Raw genomic sequence first — 8238 nt, forward strand, 5'->3', positions numbered from 1 at the left:
AGTGAAGAGGACTTGAAACATTTACTGATGAAGATCAAAGAACACAGCCTTCGGTATGGATTGCATCTCAATGTCAAGAAAACAAAAATCCTCACTACTGGACCAATAAACAACACTCTTATCAACAGAGAAAAGACTGAAGTTGTCAAGGACTTCATTCTTCTTGGATCAACTATCAATATTTGCGGAAGCAGCAGTCAAGAGAACAGATGACGTATTGCATTAGACAAATCTGCTGCACAGGAACTTTTTTAAGTGTGGAAGAACAGAGATGTCAGCTTGAGGGCTAAGGTGCGCCTGACCCAAGCCATGGTATTTTCAATAACCTCATATGGATGCGAAAGCTGGACAATAAATAAGGAAGATCGTAGAAGAATTTATGCTTTTGAATTGTGGAGTTGGAGGAGAATACTAAAAGTGCCATGGACTTCCAAAGGAACCAATAGATCTGTTTTGGAAGAAGTGCAGCTAGAGCGCGCTTTGGAGGCCAAGATGGCTAAACTTCGTCTCTCATACTTTGGACATATTGTCAGGAGGGAACAGTCACTAGAGAAGGATGTCATGCTAGGTAAGATGGAGGGTCAGAGAAAAAGAGGAAGACCCCAAACGAGATGGATCGGCCAGGTGGCATCATTGATGGCATCAAGTGTGGCAGCGGTAGTTTGGTTGGCCCAGGACCGGACATTGTTTCATTCTGCTGTGCATAGGGTCACTATGAGTTGGTTCCGACTCGATGGCATCTGACAACAACAACACTCTTCGTCTAGTCGAGTTCTGATTATCAAGCCATTGATGCTAGTTCAAATGGGTACTTTCTGCAAGTTTGGGTGTTCCTGTGCAACTCCCCTCACTTCATATCAGCTGGATGCTCTTAGCTCTACTCTGTGGCTATGTTCTTGTCCATGGACTCAGGTGTCCTTAGGTCTCACCACAATTTGGACCAACCAGCCCTTCCTTTTCTCTCTCATCTCAAGGTCAACTGGAGTCAATGGACTGTGGTTGAACTCAGCCCATTTCTTCATTGCTGCCTTTCCCCCTTCCACTCACCAGTAGACCAATGCGGTAGCAGTCACCAATCAGAGCATGTCATTCCATTGAGTCTTAGTCTTGGAAGGGGGTTTGCACCGAGGGGACCCTACCAAATGCCTTGATGTTTCCTGGGCAAGCAACTTGCTCGTTCTTGTAGTAACAGTCAGTCTGCCTCTATTGTTTTGTATTTTTCCTGTAGGTCTTTCTTTCAAGAAGTGTCTTCTGTTCTTCTAGCCGCTCCAGGCTGGTCCGCTAATCCTTTCAAGTGGAAATTTCCCATCTCTGAAGATCTAGATGTGGTTCAGGCTTCCATCTATAGTCTTATGTATTGTAGAGGCTCCGCAGGAAGCCTCCTTCACTGGGCATGTTGTAGCCCCATTTTAGATATTCCAATCAGTTATGGGCAGAAGACGGACTTACAAGCTTTCTATGATGATGTTTCTGGCTATTCCTCTCTCTCCCCTTCCAGTGTCTATTTTATAATAAACTGCAAGGAAAACCAAGATTCAAAAGACAGCCAAGCATTTTAACATTATTCCCCCCTTTTCCCCATTCTAACCATGGCTCAATCTCTGTATCCCAGGACACTGTTGTTCCAAGGTTGTGCATACATCATTATTTACCTCTGTCACACTTAGCCCATTCAAACCTGCCTAATTGTTCTCCCATCTGCTTTGTTCTTCCGTTCCCCTCTTCCTTCTTGTATACTGCTCCCCTCCCCAGCACCCAAACTATCCTGTGTCTTTCCCTGCCCTGTGCTCCACCTACCCCTCCCTCCCCTCACCCCACCCCGAACATCCCAGCAATCAGCAATGAATTCCCCCACCCCCCTTTCTTTTTCTTAGTCTTTTACAGTAGTGGTCCTATGCAGTATTTCTCCTTTTGTGACTGACTCAATATAATGCCCTCAATGTTCATCCATGTTAACCAGTGGTATGCAGCTTCCTTGTTATTCTTCAAGGTAGCATAATATTCCATTGTGTGTATGTACCAAAGTTTGTTTATCCATTCTTCAGTTGATGGGCTCTTTGGCTGTCTCCATCTTTTTGCTATTGTAAATAGTGCTGCTATGAACATTGGTGTGCATATATCTTCTCGTGTTGTGGCTCGTTTTTTTTGTGGGTAAATACCAAGTAGAGGAATTGCTGGATCATAAGGTATTTCTATTTTCAACCTTCTGAGGAAGTGCCATATTGCTTTCCAGAGAGGTTGGACCATTTTGCAGTCCCACCAGTAATACAGGAGTGTCCCAGTCTCTCCACATCCCCGCCAGCATTTATTGTCCTCTACATTTTTGATCTTTGCTGTTATTGTTGGTGTGAGGTGATATCTCATTGGTGTTTTGAGTTGCATCTCTCTAATGGCTAGTGATCGTGAACATTTCTTCATATGTTTGTTGGCTGTCCAGATCTCTTCCTCGGTGAAGTGTCTGTTCATGTCCTATACCCACTTTTTAATTGGGTTATTTGTCTTTTTCTTGTAGAGATGTTGTTGTTTCCTATATATTTTAGAAATGAGTCCCTTGACTGATGTGTCATTGCAAAAGATTTTTTCCCATTCTGTGGTGCCATTTGGTTTTTAAGTGGAAATTGTCACTTTAAATTTCGAGACGATCTGTGTGTATGCATAGTAGAACCCTCTGGGGGTGGGGTATCCACTTGCTCAGGCACCCCCTCTAGTCACTAGAATGGAGGTGCGCAGACAGCAAGAGACCAATGAACAGATACAAAAAAAAAAAAAAAAAAAAGGTCCACAGAATTATCTCCACAGTTCTGTCAAACTTCGTGGCTGCTCTGATCCTTCCCCTGCTTGTTCTAGCCCAAGATGGCAGCTCTGGGAGCAGCTGAGAGTCTTGAATTAGAAAGCAATGGAGTTTTTGCTTCTGCTACCCATTCCCCTACCTGTGAGCCTTCCAACCTTCTAAATATCCCTTTATATGTGCTTCAGAGTTCTGCCCCCAACCCCTGAGTCTGCTTGGTCTGGTATTCTGTGTTTTTGCTGATGGAGCTCCTCACTGTACTGCTACTTGATCCGCCATCTCGTTTGTTCTCCTACATTTTTCTGTTGATGAACATTTGGGTTGTTTTTCTTTTTGGGTAAACTAGCCATTAATTTTGATGGGAAGACTAAGTTTTTTATTTTATTTTTTCTGAAAGGATGTGAAATTTGATCTTAAGAAAATTTCTTATTAAAAAACAAAGTTAGATGGAGTGTAGAAAATAAAATGCACTTGAAAGGTCTCTTCAGAGCAGTGGCAATAAATCAGTTACAGGTTTTTTTTTGAAAAGCTTCCTTTTTTCACATTCTAGTCTGACTTGTTTCATGCAGTTACATAACTATATAAATTGGGATTAAGCTTGTAACCTATCATCTCTGACCCCAGAAAGGCAAAAAGAGAAGGTGGTACCAATCATGAGTGTTAGTCATTGTTTATTTACAAGATGAGTCTTACTGAAGACATGACTTAGATAAAGCAAATGGAGTAAAACACCTCTTATCTTTCAGGTGGATATAACTTTCTGATGCTAAAGGACTTTGTTACCATTCCAATCTGTGTCAGAAAAGACAGAAACACTAACATTATTTATCAGTCCTCTTTGAGTAACAATGTGACCACTAAGAAATGTAAACTATAGTATAAAGGGTTTTTTCTTGCTTTCCAATGTTATTTTACAACCTCATGAGAAAGTAGAAGTGGAAGTACTGGAAAAGTTGAATGCAAATAGGTATAAAAAGTTTTAAACAAATAATTTTTTTTTCTTTTTAAGTTTTTATTGTGAATTGAGTGATAGTGTACATGGGGGAACATCAGTTTTACAATCATCGTTTCATTGCAATGATTACAATCACCTCTGTGTACCATCATTCAAAAGTATTTGTTTCTATTCCCTTCGTTTTTTTTTTTTTGGGACGTACACCAAAACACTCAGGAATATATAATCATTTAAACAACCAAAGGGCACATTCTACAAGCCTTCCTCCTGGCCATCAACACCTGGCTGCCAGCACACAGCCTTTCTCTCTCCATGAGTCTAGAGTCCTCAGCTGCTCTATTTCTCCATGCCTTCATCTGTGTCTCCATCTCTGGTGTCACTGCTTCTCTGGATAAGGTCCCACATTCTGCTAATGCTCTTTCTTCTCCCTTGATGGTCCTAGGGTCCTCAGTTCCTGGACTACAAGATTAAATACTCCCCATTTTTTGTTACAAAACTTCTACGTTTACAGTTGTGACAGTTGCAATTAGTCTTGGTAACACTAACTATTGAATTGTAAGAATTTTATCCTCATCTCTTTTCACCAGACCCATCTAGACAAGATGAATACTATTCAGTGGGGATTCTACATTCCCCCACACCCTCTGAAACTAAACGCCCTCTTGAAAAGTTGTAAGGCAATAACTTCATGCCTTTATGTTGTTGTTGTTGTTAAGTACTGTGGAGTTGAGACTCATAGTGACCCTGCACCGGGTTTCTGAGGCTGCAAATCTTTACGGGAGCAGAAAACCTCATCTTTCTCCCGTGAAACAGCTGGTAGTTTCAAACCACTGACCTTGAGGTTAGCAGCCCGATTCGTAACCACTATGCTACCAGAGTAGCCCCCTCCCCATTTTAGGTAACAAATATCTAAGTTGCCCATCCCTATCAACCCTGTATACAGAGAAGATAGGATTGATCCTTGATATGAAGACTCCTTTACTCTCAGTTGGTATTTTGAGCTACTATATCCATAAATATAGGTCAAGTTCATCAAATTGTAGCAATCTACCCTTGTTTCCTTTATCAAATTTCTTTATCTTGCTCTAGTCAAGTTCTAGTCATCAAGCCATTGAAGCTAGGTAAAATGGGTACTTTCTAAAAGTTTGGGCGTTCTTGTGCATCTCCCCTCACTTCGTATCAGCTGGATGCTTGGTTCTCATCTGTAGCCTTCCATGGCTATGTCCTTGTTCATGGGCTCAGGAGTTCCCAGGTCTCACCACACTTTGGACCAATCAGCCCTTCCTCTTCTCTTCAGTTTCTCAACTCCAGGTCAATGGGAGTCTATGGACTGTGGTCGAACTCAGCCCATTTCTTCATTGCTGCCTTTTCTCCTCTTCCACTCACCAAGAGACCAACATGGTTGCCAGCAAGCTTACATGCCTATTCATGTGTTCCTTTTGAGTTTCAGTCTTGGAGGGGGTTTGTCCTGAAGGAACTTGATTGCTTGCCTTAATGGCTCCCTAGTGAACAACTTGCTTGTTCTGGTAGTAGCCAATCAGACTGCCATTTTTGTTTTGGATTTTTCCTGCTGTTCTTTCTTTCAGAAGTATCTTTTATTTCTCTGGCTGGTCCAGGGAGGTCTGCTTGTCTTTTCAAGTGGGAATATTCCACTTCAGAAGGTTCTGGATGGAGCTCATGATTCTACCGAAAGTCCTATAGACTAACAAAGGCTCTGCCAGAAACCTATTTTACTGAGCAAGTTCTGGAACCCCTTTTAGGTATTCCAGTCAGTTATAGGTTGAAGATGGGCTTACAAGCTTTCTGTAATCATGTTTCCCCGTATTCCTTTCTATCCCACTCATGTCTATTTTACATTAGGAGGCAAGTAAACCAATATGCATAAGACAGTCAAGCATCTTCACATTGTTTTCCCTGTTTTTTTTTTTTTTAATCCATTCAGACTATGCTTTGATCACAGAACCCTGTTAAGCAAATAACTTTTTATTGTAAATTGAGTGAAGGTTTACGGACATAATCATCAGTTTTTCATTCAACAAACCATACACTTTGTTTCATCTCAATGATTTCTCTCCATGATTAACAAGTTATTCCAATTCCTCCTTATGGTTCCTATTCCCATTCCATACTCCTTTCCAACACCTTTATTCCTGGTCCCCAGGTAAATGTTGCCCTCTTGATCTTGAATGATAGATAATTCCATGGTGAGAATACCTCAGTAAAGTCGATATTCCTTGGCTGAAAATTGGGCCATGAGGGTGAATTCCTTCCCAGACCTAAAGGGTGGTCAAGGGCCAGAGTCTCAGGTTCTTCCAGTCTCCTTCTGATCAGTATAACTGTTTTTTTTAAATTAAAAAAAAAAAATCTTTTGAGTTTTGTTCCGCATTTTCTCCCATTCTATCTGTAGCCTTTTAATGTGATTCCTTTCAGAGTAGTTGGTAGCGGTAGCTGGGTGACATCTAGTTCTTCCTGTTTCAGAGTTGTAGAGACAGATGTTTACATGTACCATGAGTCCAATGGACTAATTGATCCCAAGCATCTTCAATTCTCACCACTTTTCTTTCTGCTACACATGGATAGACCAATAGCTGCAACTTAAGACGGCTGCTCATGAGCTTTCAAAATCCCAGACGCTATTCACATTGTCTTTGTAGACTATGTTATGGTAGGCACTTTTAAGGTCAATTAAATAATGACAACTTGATGGCAACTGTTTTTGGTGTGGATCACTGGGATGGCATAAGATAGGGTAGTGTTTGGTTCCATTGTGCATGGGGTAGTCATGAATCAGGGTAGTACTGACCCATTCACAAGCAGCTAACAAGAATAACGGGAAGCAGTGAATATGTGAAAAGTGTTTTTTTTTTTTTTTTATCTTTTCCACAAAGCTGTTGTAGATGTGCTCTGGGTCAGATTTTTCTTAAATAAGAGTCTTCATGTTCCAAGGATCTAGAGAGTTCTACCAAAACGGTTTAATTTCGTTTTGTGTTTCATTTCAGAGTTAGCTTTTAAGTAATATTTTATCATTCATTGAATTTAAAACTTCTCTTTTGGAATAACTCACAACCATAAGACATTTTCTTAAAGCAACACTTTAATTTCTTACAACAAAATTAAACTGGAATTTTCAGTAGTATTGCCAAGTTTCAAATCAACTTTGTATGTGTTTTCCCCCTTTAGAAGTGACTCAGGGATATTACTAAGTCATATCAGAAATAAAGTTCTGACACAAGCTACTTCATGGATGAACCTTTTAAATATTATGCTGACTGAATATGTCAATCACAAAAGGACAAATATTGTCTGATGTTACTCACATGAAATATTTAGAACTGGCAAATGTATAGAGATAAACGTTTACTAATGACTACCAGGGAAGGGGAAAAAGGAAGTTATCATTTAGGAAACATTGCATTTCTGTTTAAGGTGATGGAAAATTTGACAACCAGTGGGTGCACAACATAATTAACATGATGTACCAAAGTATACACAAGAAACATTAAATCAGCATATGAATCATACTCATTTGTATATATATATTTTATTTGACAAATCTTTAAATGAAATTGTAGATCATACAGAATGATTGTTGTTAAGTGCCGATTAGTCTGTTCGTATTCATAGAGAACCTTGTATAGGGTTTCTAAGGAGCAACTGGTGGGTTTGAACCACCAACCTTGTGGTTAGCATTCAAGTGCTTATCCTATAGCACCACACCAGGACTCCTTATATAGAATGACATTGTTGTTGTTGTCAAGTGCCATAGACTCTGTTCTGACCAATAACGACCCAGTGTAGGGTTTCTGAGGAATAGGTGGTGAGCTTGAATTGCCAACCTTTTGCGGTTCAAACCAACTTTGAAGTCCAGCGCATTAACCCACAGCACCACACCAGGACTCCATACAGAATGATTGTTGTTGTTAAGTGCCATCGAGTCGGTTCTGATCCATAGCGACCCTGTATAGAGTTTCTGAGGAGCAGCTGGTGAGCTTGAACTTCTGACCTTGCAGTTCAAACGGCTTGGCAGTCTGGTGCATTAACCCACAGCACCACACCAGGACTCCATACAGAATGATACGTTACTTATTATATATTTACAACAATAAAAAAAAGTGATTCATATATCATCCAAGAATCAGTATTCTAGGTAATAAATTCCTGTTTGAATTTTTGCTTGGAAGATCTTTTTCTCTTATAATAAATGAGTATTCTTTCTTTTTATGGAGAATGATATAGAACACCATGGTGGTTCAGTGGTAGAATTCTCATCTTCCATTCAGGAGAACTAGGTTCAAGTCCTGGCTAATGTACCTCATGATCCACCACCACCTATTATCAGTGGTGGCTTGTGTGTTGCTATGATACTGAACAGATTTCAGTGGAGCTTCCAGAATAAGATGGATTAGGAAGAAAGACCTGGAGATCTGATTCCAAAAATCAGTCACTGAAAACTCTATGGAGAGCAGTTTTGGGCTGTAGGTCCATGGACTGAGAA

Source organism: Chrysochloris asiatica, unplaced genomic scaffold (genome assembly GCF_000296735.1).
Source record: "Chrysochloris asiatica unplaced genomic scaffold, ChrAsi1.0 scaffold00074, whole genome shotgun sequence".
Lineage (NCBI taxonomy): Eukaryota > Metazoa > Chordata > Mammalia > Afrosoricida > Chrysochloridae > Chrysochloris > Chrysochloris asiatica.